The 13993-nt window shown below is 47.0% G+C and overlaps 1 protein-coding gene across 2 annotated transcripts in view; it reads right to left on the bottom strand.

Annotated features, from left to right (window-relative positions):
• Positions 1-13993, bottom strand: part of RAD50 (RAD50 double strand break repair protein) — a 227678-nt gene that overhangs the window by 198127 nt on the left and 15558 nt on the right. The gene's annotated exons all lie outside the window — the stretch shown is intronic.

The raw sequence follows: 13993 nt of genomic DNA, 5'->3' as shown, positions 1-13993 counted from the left end.
AGGCAAAGGCACATGGCCCTCACTCTGATATAAGAAGACCCTTGAGGGGTGCCTGGGTGGTTGAGTGGGTTAAAGCCTCTGCCTTCAGCTCAGGTCATGATCCCAGGGTCCTGGGATAGAGCCCCGGGTTCTCTGCTCAGCAGGGAGCCTGCTTGTCTTCCTCTCTGCCTGCCTCTCTGCCTACTTGTGATCTCTGTCAAATAAGTAAATAAATAAAAATCTTTTAAAAAAAAAAAAAGACCCTTGGGTGTCTCCTGAGATTCTGACAGGTTGGAGACGGTGAGGGGAGAATGGAGGGTGTGGCCAATCCAGCCCCAGACTCCTGCAGCTGAGGGACAGCAGCTAAAGGAAATCTAAAGGGGCGGGGGAGGACGGTAGAGAGTCTGGGCCAGTGTTTCTTCCTCTGTTCTCTCCACCCACCCTCATCCTTACCAAGCTCTAATGTTAGCCCAACTATGCCCACTCCAGAGACCCTCAGCCATTTCCCACAGGTCCCCTCCAAGAGGAGTTCTTTAATTGGTGGTTGTGGGAAAGAAGAAGAGGAAAAAATATTTCCATTCTTCCCAGCTTCCTCCACTCCACAAACACCCAACCAAAAAATGATTACTCAACTGACCTGGAGATTTCATCCCAGGTCTTATAATGGTTCTTCTTACACCCATAAGGAGAATGAGTGATGAACAAATGCAAAATCCCAACTCCTAAAAATGTGGTTGAAAGAGGGAAGCCCCCCCAAAAGTTCCCATCTGTTGACCAGAGGCAATAAAATGATGACTTAAAAAAATCTGGGGTCTTTCCAAATCATGGAAGAATATATGAACAGAGGAAGACCTGCTCTAGTTTTGAAACTCTGACTTGGTACCAAGCTAGGTGATGCTCAATGACAGTAAACATCCCACCCTCTCCCCAAGACCCTGCCCTGCCCATATGAGGCCCAGGTAATTCAACATTTATGGATCACTGACTGTGTGCTTCCAACCCTTCGAGGAGGCAGAGGTCCCTAGCCTCAAGGTGCTGTGAGAGGGGCAGGTGAACACCTCAGTCAGTATTCGTTATGCTGTGTTTTGAGGTTTGAGGGGACAAGATTCTGAGAAAAGAGTAGCTAAGAATACTCCAAGTCTGGGAAGTACTAACCTACAAATAGCACCACAGGTGCAAGGAACAACTAATTCTGCATGGTGGGATCAGGGAAGATGACCCAGAGGGGGTGACATTGAAGTTGGGCTTTGAAAACACATTAGGATTTAGACTGGAATAACTGGGGAGGAGTGGCATACCAGGCAGAAAGAACTGGGTGATCAAAGGTCCTGGTTGGGGCAGGGGTTGGGGGGTTATGAACAGCTGGCTGTGTGGGATATGGCAGGTTGTCAGAGCATGGGGTCTGGAAGCAGGAAAGAAAAGGCAGGCTGTTGTTCATGACAGGCATGGACAAGTGCCATTCAGAGAAGCTGCTGCTCAGAGTGACAGCTTGCGACTTCGGGATCTGCCAAACCATCCAGGTCAAGCTCACATTTTCTCCTGGGAAACCCCTAGCCAATGGCAGATGATAGCAAGGGTGCTAGGGCCTGCCTATTTCTCCCCAGAGTGTGATTTCTCTTGTGGGCAATCTGCACTGGAGCTCCCGATAGGGATGCGGAGACATTCTCCACCCTGCATCACAGCTGGAGGATCTTCCTCCCCGTGTCTCAGAACTCAGACCTCTGCTGAAGTCTGCCTGCCTACCTTTGCCCCCTTCCCTTTCTCTTTCACAGGTGGCACCCCCATAAGTCTCCTGCACCCCAAATTCCATCTGGGCGTGTGCCTCTCGGAGGACCCAAACCGACTGAGGGCCCTGGATGAATAATCAGCGTCTGGCCTCTGTCTTGTGGGCAATGAGGAGCCATCGAGGCTTCTTCAACAGGGGAGGGTGGGATCAGATCTGAACTTTGCAAAAGTAATCCAGCATCAGGGTGAGAAGCCAATCAGTGGGGCGGAAGTGGGTGATGAAAGGGTCATTGAAATGGACACTGCATTTATTGGTACGAGGTTTGGCGGCCTGTGTCATTTACTATGTAGGTACCCTTCTATTCTACAGCCTCCATTTTAGAAATTTAATAGGAACAGGGGCACAAATGCATAAGTGTAAGGATAAGAATGTTTATGGCGGCCTCATATACAGTTAGTTACATGACATTGGAAAACTCCATGCTCATCACAGGAAGGAAGAGGAAATAATGACGTATCCATGGAGGGAAATCCTCCCATGCAGCCTTTGGAAGGTAGACAGTAGGTCTTCTACTGTCTGAGCAAGAGGTACACAGTATATTGCTGTTTTTAAAAAGCTAGCTGCTAAACAAGTCTACAGCATGATGGAATTTTGAGGAACAAGACTGTGCATATATGTATCTTTTATGTTTGTATAAATAAATCTGGAAAGAAATACTTCCAACTGTTGATAGAGGTTACTTCTTGAGGTGGTAGGGAATTTCACTTTTTACTCTATGTATTTTTATTTTTTAACTGGAGTAGAGCTGACAAACAGCATTACATTAGTTTCAGGTATACAACATAGTAACTCAGTAACTCTACATTATGTTATGCTCACCACAAGTGTAGCTTCTATCTGTCATCACACAAGGCTGTTTTGTGTTTTTATAAAGTAGCAGTAATAGAGACTTTCTGGCTTTTATTTTTATTTTGTTTAGGGCTTTTCTGTATTTTCTGATTTTTTAGATGATGCACATATTTCATTTCTCATAACAGAAAACAAAATTTTAATTTAAAAACCTCTATGTCTACTTAGAAAAAGATATAAAAATTCCTCATATTGCCTTTCCAGAGAAAAAATAATTTTAAAAAATGGGATAGTTAGGAAATCTGTCAGTGGCCTGGTCTAGGTAAACAGGAATTTGAGATGAGCTGGAATAGAGTTGAACAAGAGGGTGGTGAAGACAAAAGTCCCAGAAGCAGCCCAGGGTGCTATCCTGAGTAGCAGGCAGAAAACCCACAGGCGTGAGTGGGAGAAGGCACAGGAGAGAGTATATACTCTGAGTATGCTGCCCTTTAGGAGGCTCAGGCCAGGACAGATGGGGGACATGAGAGGTAACATACTCCTGTCCTACATCTCAGGAGACTACTTGGGGCTAGAAACTCATGACCTATAAGAGATTCAAAATTCAACAGCAGCACTCACCAATGGATGAAATGCTAAGTATAAACAGTGAATCATTTTTAAAAAATTCTAGAAAAACACTGGTGGATATTTATCTGCTCCAAATGGAGAAGAACTTCAAACACAAGAGCAAATAGCATTTTAAAACTCTAGAGATTTTAACATTAAAAAAAAACAACAACTATGCTTTAACAAAAAAACTCATACACAAAATCAAAAGGCAAGCAAAAATGGGGAGAATAATCACTACATTTACAGAGAAAATATCCTTCCTATGTAAAGAGCTGATCAGTAATGGAAAAAACATGCTCCAGAAGAAAAACAGAGCATTTTGTGTTAGTTAGAATTTAGCTCAGTTACATATAACAGAAAAAACACTGGCTTAAATAAGATGGAAGCGTATTTCTCTCTCACGTTAAAAAAAAAAAAAAAAAAAAAAGGAAATACAGAGGTGTCAGTCTGGGCTGGTATGGTGGCTCTAGGAGTCATTAGAGACCTATGCTTCTTCTAGCTCATTCTGCCCCATCCCTAAGGGCACAGTTCTCACGGTCCATTTTGGTTGCTTAGCACTGGTCATTGTGCCCTCATTTAAGAAAGTGGGCTGGAGACAGGGAGAATGAGTAGAAGGTACACCCCTCTCCTTTTCGGGCATCCCACATGATATTTCCACTTACATTTCACTGGCCAGAATTCAGTAACATGGCCAAACCTGGCTGCAAGGAAGCCCAGGACACATAATCTTTTAGTTGGTGGCAAAGGGCTCAGCTAAAAACTCAGTTTGTTACTAAGAAAGAAGAGGAGATAGGATATTGGAAAGCAACTAGCAAGTTCTACCATACATGTGAAGAGAATTACCAAAATAAATACAATATAAAAGATTTTTAGGGGCGCCTGGGTGGCTCAGTGGGTTAAAGCCTCTGCCTTCGGCTCAGGTCATGATCTCAGTCAGGGTCCTGGGATCGAGCCCCGCATCAGGCTCTCTGCTCGCAGGAGCCTGCTTCCCCCTCTCTTTCTCTCTCCCTGCCTGCCTCTCTGCCCACTTCTGGTCTCTATCTGTCAAATAAATAAATAAAATCTTAAAAAAAAAAAGATTTTTAAAGGGTCGACCTTACTACTAATCAAATAAATGTCAAGCAGCCCTCTATGGCTTTGTCCAGCTATGATCTTGGAGGACCGGCTAGACAAGCCATTGGTGGGACAGTCAGGACATGATGTCCTCATGACAACCCAGGTACAGCTAGCTGCCTGTGGACAGAGTCTCAGGGTAAAGGCCCTTCTACCTACTGAATGGCTCCTGGCCCTTCTCCCCAGAGTCTCCTTCCAACCCGAGTGATGTCAGACTCTGAAATGCTAGGAAGTGGAGAAAATTCTTCACCCAGGGATTCTCTAACTAAACTATAGCTACAATTAAATTTTAGGTGTTTTTGAAAGTTCCTTAAAAAGTAATATCCTCATGCAAACTGAATCAGCAGTTTCAGAACTAAAAAGAACCTCTGCCCTGTGCTTGGGGTGTTACAAACTAAGCCTGAAAACTGACCACTAAAATTCAAACCAGGGTCAGGGAGAATTAGGCAACCCTGAGGTCACGCTTTTGGCAAATTCGGAGCTTCACTTCTGGCTCCAGAGGCTCATAACGTAAATGCCGCCATCCCTCAGAACACACAGAACACAAGGCCAGGGTGGAGTCTGAAGGCTTCTGAAGTGCTTCAGCCTGTTTTTAATCATTATGGGTTCTTTCTCCATTTCAGACTGTCACTACGTCCTTCTTGCTATTTACTAGACAGCCTGCCTTTAGCACCCACTTCGAATTTTTGCTCTTTTTAAATGGTTGTGGATCGGGAAACAAAATAAAAGAACAGTTACTTAGTGGAGTCTGGGGAGATGGTCTCCAGCGTATGGGAAGCAACGGGGATGGAATGATTAAACAGACATGTGCTTAGTCATGTCAGGAACATGGTCTCGAGAATACTGGATTTGAGTCTTAGTTCTACCCTTTACCCTGTACACCGTTGGACAAATTATTAAACTTCTCTGAGCCTCACTTTCCTTTTCTTACAATGGGGTGAATACAGTACTTACCTCATAAAGCTTACCCTACTGTCAGGATCCTATGGGAAACAGAGGGCCTCCTCACACTGGAAGGGTTTAAGGAAACCAACAATAGATAAAGGAGCACTTTAGGGTTAGCAACAGTGGGGAGCTGGTACCCCCTCCAGCCTGAAGGGGTGAAGGAAGGGAAGAGGTAAAGGAGCCCAGAGAAGGCAGCCATCTGGATGGGTGTCTGGCAGGAGCTGTGGGTTTCCATGGAGGATGCAGCAGGACTGTAATGACCTGATGTGGACCCAGTGGAATAAATTCTCAACCTAATTTTCCTGTACCCACTGATCTTCTGCCAGTGGTGGCCATGGGCCAAAACTGGAAGCCAGACCAAGGTGCATGGCACTGCACTGCATACAGGCAGCCTCCCAGGGCACAGAGAAAGGGGAGAGGGTGGGAAGCAGATCTCATGGGGCAAATGGAAGAGGTCTGGGGAACATTAAACGAATGTGATAAGCTTAGCACAGTGCTTGAACATAGTTAAGTCCACAAATCCTCAATAAATACTGATTAATTCTGGACTTTGGTTTCTCTCTCTCTCTCTCTCTTGATACCTTTTTAACTTACTGCTTACTTCCTGGTTTTCCACAGGTTGAGATGAGTTCCCAGAAATCAAGTGTGGTTATCTGTTGGAGGGTGTTGAAGGAGTAATGAGTGTGTAAAAAAGATGACCAGGGGTTCTGGGGGCTAGAAATGAAAGAGGGAAACAAAAGAAGGGGAGAAGAGAGGAAAGGAGGAGAGAGAGCTGATTTATTCCATCAGGCTGGAATAAACCCAGCATTATCTACTTTATGATATTATGCATTTATTGGGATGTGATAACAGTCTTTGCAATTTTACAGCCTAGTCAGACTCACCAGAAAGCCTAATGAGACTCGCAAAGGCCTTCCTGCCTGAAACGCAAAACTTCGTTCCTACTTTTAGATGAACAGATTTTATCTCAGTACTCCCTTCCCTCCAAAAATCCAAGCATTCAAATGTGTTCCCATGGATGTGAAAATACTTGCCTGCTCCTATCTGGGTGGCTAGTTCAGGTGACTTCTCTATTCTGATCTGGGGAATGGTCGTGGAGGGAGCTAGTCCTCCCATGGGATGGCTCCTGGAGGGTGGGGAGGCCCACAGAGGGATCTGAGCTTGTGAGCCTCAGCTGTTCATTCCTCAAGCCTGTGGCAGCTCACTTGGCCCCCTCAGAACCTGTCTTCACTCCACAAGCCACTCTCTAACGTGTGGTACAGGCCCCAGGGCATTCTTCTCCCATCTGCTTACCCCTCAACCCCAGGCCTTCGCACAGGTCACTCCCTCTGCCTAGAACAGATGAGCGCTCTTCTTTGGCTGGCTAACCTCATCCCTCAGGATGCCTTAGGCGTCACTTCCCTCAGGGAGCCTCACATACAATGTCTTCTTCCCTCAAGGCCCACAGGGATTGGGAAGCCCCTCCTGGGTTCTCTCACCCACAGCTCTTCCCACACTGTCTTGGTTCCCTGCCTTCCCCCCCTCACAACAGACTTGACAGACTTGAGAAGGGACGCTGACATTGCTTTCACCATGTCCAGCAGAGTGCCTGGTACACAGGGGACACTCGGTAAGTTTCCTGAATGAATGCGTATGGCATAATTCAGAAAATAAGAAATGTTACAAGTCCCAAAGCATCGAGCTAACTCAGCTATGTGTTCTAGAACATCCTTGTCTTCTGCTGTCACCCTCACTCTCTTGCCCCAACAGCAATCAGGACAGGTAACCTTACGACTGCTCACCTCCTCTGTCCTCTCTCTTCTTTTTCAGGTATTCTTGTAAATGCCACTTCCTCAGGGGCCATCCCTGACCACCCTATCCAAAGCAGCCACTTGGTCACTTGATTACACATTAGTGCATTTAAATTTGCTACATACCACGTATTGCTACTGTGAACATTTTATTTATGTGTTTAATTATTTCCAGTCTTCACCACTAGACTGTCGGCTCCATTTGAGCAGGGATAGCTGTTCATGGCTTCATGCACTGCACCAAGCACAGTGTATGCCACGCAGCAAAGTGTTCCTTAAATATTTGTTAAACGAATGTGAACTACTGTTACTGTGCTCTGATTTGATTTGGTGCATATCCTCTATCTCTGCTGTTGGATTAGACGCTCCAGAGAAACTCAGACGGGTCTCTCTCATGGCACTGGAAGGTGGGAGGAGGACCTCAGGTCCCTTTCTAGACCAAAGTGGGGTATGCACCCTGCTTCCAGCTTCCTAGTGGCTGGATTCTGAGGAATCTCAGCTCAGCGTCGGTGGGTCCCAAGGGCTGGTAATGCTCCTCCAGCTTTCTGGAGCACAGCTCCAGCTGCCCACCAGCCAGACAGACACAGGAATTCGTCGAGAGCTCTGAAGCCAGCCAGCATCCAGCAGGAAGCAGGCATGGGTGGTCGCTGACCAACGTCTTCCTTCCCCCCTAGGGCTGCCAAGAGTGCGCAGGACTGCTGGGCTGGGTGCAGAAACCCAGCCCTGCAGTGCTTGGGCTCTGCGGTAGAACAAGGCGAGCCTGGAGATGCTGTGGCCTTGCTCCTGCCCCTCCTGTTCCTGCAGAAATGGCTCTGCCAGCTCAGCTGAGGGCCAGGCTGAGAGCCTCTCACCTGCCCTGGCCCTTCCTTGAAGCCCTCGGATTTACTGGAAATCATAAACTGTTAGAGACATCCTTTATCACACCCTCAACGGTGCACTCTTAATATTTAACGCCAGAGGCTGAAACAAGCAGGGAACTGGCCTCCTGGTTACTCCCAGTGACTGATATTTGCACCTGGTAATTGAGGTCAGATTTGCTTCTCTGAAGTCACATGATTTGCCTCAAGGCAGGAAGGTGTCTGAGCCACTTGTTGCAAAGGGACCCAGAGGTGATTACAGAAGCTGCAAAGGCTGTGCTTCTCAGGGAGCCCAGACCTGGGAGTATGGAGCTGAACTGGCAGCTGGTAAATGCCCATTTAGGGCTCAACCCCAATGTTTCACTGAGAGCAAACTCCGGTCACCTTCTTTCCTCTAAGACACCTGCTGAATAGAGACACTTAGAATCTTCTCTGGAAGTGGGTGGGGCATTAATTAATTAATTAATTAACTAACTAAAACAACTAAGTAGGCATGTTGAAGAGGCCACCTGGAAGATTCTGGTCACCTAAGCGTCTCCAAATCACAGTACAGGCCCCACCCTATCCAGACACCTAATCTTGCTCCAGGCTTTTCCTGACCTCAGGTGTTTATATCCTGGTTGTCATGGGAGCTGCCCCAATGAACAGCAACACCACCAACCTGGCCCCTCCATTGGCCTTGGATCCTTCTGAGAGCAGTGGAGCTCCCTGGTGGCCACTGGCGGCCCTGCCCACTGGGCTGGAGGCAGCTCTAGATCAACTCCCGTGTAAGGCCTCTTTCCTATGGTCTCCTGAGGCGCCCAGTGGGTGCTCAATAAATGCTCATTGTATAAAGGCACCTCTGGGGATATGTTCGTTCTCAGACCTCAAGGTCCTTAAATAACCACTCAGTGGCTGCTGTGGTTGGGGCAGATTATTCCCTCTCCCCCCGCCCATTACCCCAGTCAACCCAGGGACGGCAGGCTGGGCCAGTTCCAGCCATCAGCTCCTCAGCCATCCAGGTGGCCCCCTGTTTTCCTTAGAGCCAAGAAGACACAGTCCTGTGAGGAAGAAGCCAGCTGCGGTCTGGCAGCTCAGCTAGAGGGAAGGCTGGGAGGTTGTCTGGCTACATTGGCGCTGCATGCTGCGTCCTGCAGTCACAGCAGCAGATGGCCCCGTCCACATGCCAGTGGAATGTCACCCTTGCTGTCTGCCTGTCCACCCCAGGCACTGAGCACACTGTCCAAGTGAGTCCCTCACAACTCTTGAGGATGGATGGATGTCCTGAAAGGGACACTGCCAGGAGAATGAGGAAGAAGCCACTGTCCCTACAAGACCCTCGAATGGCTACTAAAGAAGGATCTGCAGCGTCCCCAGGAAAGTTTCTAAGGTAGGGCAGATGTTCCCCTCTGGGACACATAGTTCAGTGCAGAGAGCAGGCTGGGGAACAGGCCAGAGTATCTGATCTCCCCGTTTAGGGGGCTGTATGTGGGTTCTAGAATCGGCCAGTGAAACTGGGGTCTGCTGCAAGAAAACAGTGCAGGCTTGCCCATCATTTAACCTCTGTGTCTTCATTTGGTTGTTACATGAGTTAAGAAGATCATATCACTAAAACTTCATTAGAGTAAACCTCAATACATTTAACTATATAATTAATTTTCTCCTTTCAAAAACACTAAACTAAACCGAAAGGAAACGGCAAAAGATGACAGGGTCCTACACAGCAGCAGACAGTGAATGACCCACTACACCAGAAACGACTGCCAACAACCACAGAGCAGAGAGAGGTTGGAGTACCTTGGCTCACTGGCGGCAGAGGGGCTCCGTGAGGCTGGGTGACACATGACAGCCCTTTCCACCTACATACTCGTAGGGCCCAGTGATGTTTTTAATAATAATGACAAGAATGAGAGCCCCCACAGGTCAAGCACATGCATGTTCGCATAGGTTACTTTATTTCATACTGCATTCATGTGAGGTAGGTGTTCTCATTCCCATTTTACAGATGTAGAAACTAAGAGCTGAAGAGGCTGAGTAACTTTCCAAGCATGTGTCACCTACCCACCCCTACACACCAAGAAGCAGAACCGTGATTCAAATCCACGCCTGATGGACTATGGACTTCTGCACTGTGCTAGACTGCCTGAAGTGAAATTCAAAGTACTATCCATTTCCTGGGAAAACCCATCTGGGCAGTCTTTAACTCTCCTTCACCAGAAGCAAGGGCCACCACTGTGTACCTAAGACCAGTGGGAAGAGTCCTCTGGCAACAGGGTGACTGGGGCAGCTGCAGAGGGCATCTGCTACCCCTGCCCAATACGGCAAAAGTCAGGTTTCTTTTTCCAAAGGGTTTTAAGGAGACTCCACCCATACCTGGTTCCTAGGCCTAACTAAGCCAAGGAGTCCTCCCACAGCAGTAAGGGTCCATCTCTGCTCAGAGATAGAGAATTCTAGAGTACTCACCTGCTACCTGCATGCCTTTCCCAGTGCCCACCCCAGGCCAGGCTGGGTCTCTGTGAAGAAAGTTAGGGAACATGTCCACAGTCCTTGGTCGGTAAAAGTAGACCTGGGTCTCAGTACCATGTCCACTGTGACCTACAGAATTGCTTTATCAAGTTCAAGGACAGATGTAAAAGTGTTTTGAAAGCAAATAAAAAGGTGCGTGGGACAGGGGTTGTATAATATAAATATAAATCACAAACCCCAGGACATGACTTAAGGGATCTTCCAAACCCCTTTAAGAACTTTCTATGGAATCTGTCTATAGAATCAGAGATCACCAAGGAGGGAGAGATCCTCAACAAGTCATTGTTTTTCTTCCTCCCTCCCTTTGGACCAGAACTCTATGCCTAGCCAAAGTCTACAGGTGAGACCAGAAGGGTGAAGCAAGGGGAACCCAGGGCCTTGGGTTGTTCTGTCCATTGCCAGGAGCTCACCCGTACATTTCAGGTGCTTAGCTGTTTGCCAAACACTCTGTGAAGATGCGAGCCAAGGAATGGCTGGGAAACCTCAGAATAAAACAAGTGCACTGGAGCAGCAGGGCCATAACAAGAGGGAACATGTGCTGGTGCTGCAGCTGGGCTTTTGGCCTGACCAGACCGCCTCAGCCCTGTGGCTCCCATGGGGGAGGAGAGACTTGCCTGGGGCCCTGCAGCTCCCAAACTCCCTGCAGGTCTCTGCAGCTCTGGGAACGTGCCTGGACTGTTGCTGCACTGACCATGGAGGTCTGGCTGGGTGCCTGCCCCCTGCCTTCCCAGGGCTTCTGACAGGCTGGGAAGTGACTTATTCAAAGTCCCCCCTTCTGCCCCTAACCGGTTCCGCCCAGGTAGGGATGCTGACAAACAGATGCAGTCACGCAGGGACTCACAGGGCCACGCAGGGCAGAGCTGGCTGACGCCCTGGCTGTCCCAAGACTCAGGCCAGGGCACACCTATATGTACTCTGGGGTCAGTGATATCCAACCTCCCCTGGCTATGGGGTCTTGGAGAATTATTTGAAAAGAAAATACTTGAAAAGTACTTCTTTACTCAGGTGTAAAATGGAAAAAAAAGAAGTCTTTGCTTTCAACAGTAAGTGTGTGTTCCTCTTCAAAAGTCTTTACTTCCTATTCTTATTTTTTTTTAAGATTTTATTTTTTAAGTCATCTCTACACCCAATATGGGACTCAGACTCACAGCCCAGAGATGAAGAGTCACAGACTCTACCAACTGAGCCAGCCAGGAGCCCCTTTACTTCCTATTCTTTATGGTATTAAAGCCGAACTGCTTGGCTCGAGGATCAAATCCTACCACCACCCAAATCCTGTCAACTCAACCTACCCATTATGACCCCTCTGGACTCTTCCTGACCCTCCTGTTCCCTGTCACGCCTGTGTGCCTGCAACTACCACCCACCTTCTCTCTCCCGTCTACTATGGTGCTGGGGCCACCTCACAAAGCCTTCTCCGACTTGGGCTTTCCTGGGTGCTCACAAGTGGGCCCTTGGTGGCCTCAGGATTGCACGTAAACAGATGGAAACACAGTTTTGACTCTCAAATTAGAAGGGTACCTGTTTCTTTTCTTAAGATGTGTCTCCCATCAGGCATTAAATAATACATAAAAATTCCTGCTGACTCACCTGAAGTCAGAATTCAGTTAAAAACACCTCCCCCCTCAATACTCTCTCATGTCCCAAGGAAAGGAAAATAAAGATAAAGAAATAAGTTAAATTGGAGGCAAACTCAAATCACTCCTATTTCTGCAAGCTGGGTCGGTGTAAAAAGAAAAAAAAAAGGTTTCTAACTCCAACCCAGATGTGAGAAGTAGAAGAACTCCCTAAAAAATGCATAGAATAAATCACAAGGAATAGCCTCACTTAAAGATTTCAGGAAGGAAAACACAGTTAAACTGAAAATTTAAGTGGGGTTAACACACACACACACACACATACCAATGACAACGACAACGACGATGACGACAAAAAGCCCGGAAATATTTTTAGTCCTGCATCTAGCAGAGTCCCTTGGGGGCTTCATTTGTCCTTCAACACATTCTTCCTAACACCTGCTTTTACTAAAAACCAACAGCCCAACCCCAGAGCTCTGTGAGTCAGAAGCAGAGTGAAACTAGACCCACAGGTACTCAGCTGTGAAGCACGTCACCCAGTTAACAAGCAATAGCCACACTAAGTGTGACCCATCAGTGCCCCATAGCCATAAGGGTGGGTCACTGGGAAGCTGAACCATGCGGATGGGTGGCACACGTGACCCCACATTCTCCTCCCCTCTTGTTCCTCTCTCTGGTCCCTACCTCCACCTTACCCAGCCAGCTGCCAAATGCACCCAAAAAAAGTCCTCGTGCCACCCTCCACCCAAACGATTTCCATGTTATTTCAAGTGAGACCTCGGGACCAACACATATTTCTTCCCCGTTCTTTTTTTTTTTTTTTTAGGCAAAGAATAGCAAAACAGAACTTAGAAAACTCAAGTGATGTGGAGAAGAATTAGATCTAAATACCTTTTGGATTTAACCTTGTCTCATGTAGTTAATCTCTTTGAGTGCAAATCTATGTCTACACAAAGCAACTATCCCTTTAAATCTCAAACAACATCAACATGGTTCTATTCCTCTCTCAAATGCTTAGAAACTAGACTTGCTCATCACAGCTTATGGACTCACAAGACACAATCACAGCCCACACAAAAACCTGCACAAAATATTCACAGCATTGTTCACAATAGCCCAAACTGGAAACACCTCAAACGTCCATCAAATGATGAATGAATAAACAAAAGTGGTATAACCACACAACGGAATATTATTTGTCAATGAAAAGAAGTGAGTACTGACATGTGCTGTGACATGGATGAACTTTGAAAACATCCTGTGAAGTGGAAAAAGCCAGACACAGAAGATCACAGGTGGTGAGGCGCTATCTCCATAATGCCCAGTATAGGAAGTCTACAGGGATGGGAGGTAGATGAGCCACTGTGGGGGTGGCAGGGGGGGGTGCTGTGGGAAACAGGTGGAGTGAAGGTGCGCAAACATGCAGGGGTGCAGTTTCTCTTGGGGTAAGGAAAGTGTTCTAAAATTGACTCTGGTGATGGACATGCAACTCTGTGAATATATTAAAGGCCATTCAGTCACACATTTTAAATGGATGAACCGCATGGTTACAGCCCAATAAAGCTGTTATTAAAAAAAAAAAAGGACAAGGAAAAAATATCTCACAGTCATAAGTTAGTGACTGTTGCTTGTGTAAGTGACTGTTGTGTAAATCTATCAGTTTGAAACATCCACAGTGAATGTGTCCTTGAGGCTATTTGTCCTGAGTGGCCGGAAATGAAATGTCTCAAAGTTGTGCTCAGGAAGGTACCCCCCTGGGGAAAAGGACAGCTTGTCTTTTGCTGACCACAATTTTAACTGTAGCATTTTAAAATGTTCAGATATTGGCAGGGACTTAAGAATGACCTGGTTGATCAAATAGCTCATTGTGATAAGACTTAAGATTTAGGTTGCACCAGTCATGAGAGCTAAGCTGAGACAGAGTCCTGCTTGGGGTGCTCAGGGGTGTCAGTGTGTGGACCCTCAGATGGGTTGCCCAACCTCCTGGGCACAGAAGACTCTTCACACTTTGCCACTTTTCAAACTCCACCAGTTTGTGGAGGA

The sequence above is a fragment of the Lontra canadensis genome, unplaced genomic scaffold, assembly GCF_010015895.1.
Source record: "Lontra canadensis isolate GAN:19392208 unplaced genomic scaffold, GSC_riverotter_1.0 scaffold99, whole genome shotgun sequence".
Taxonomy (NCBI): Eukaryota; Metazoa; Chordata; class Mammalia; order Carnivora; family Mustelidae; genus Lontra; species Lontra canadensis.
The sequence above is the reverse complement of the archived record's forward strand: the minus strand, read 5'-3'. Positions and strand labels throughout refer to the sequence as shown.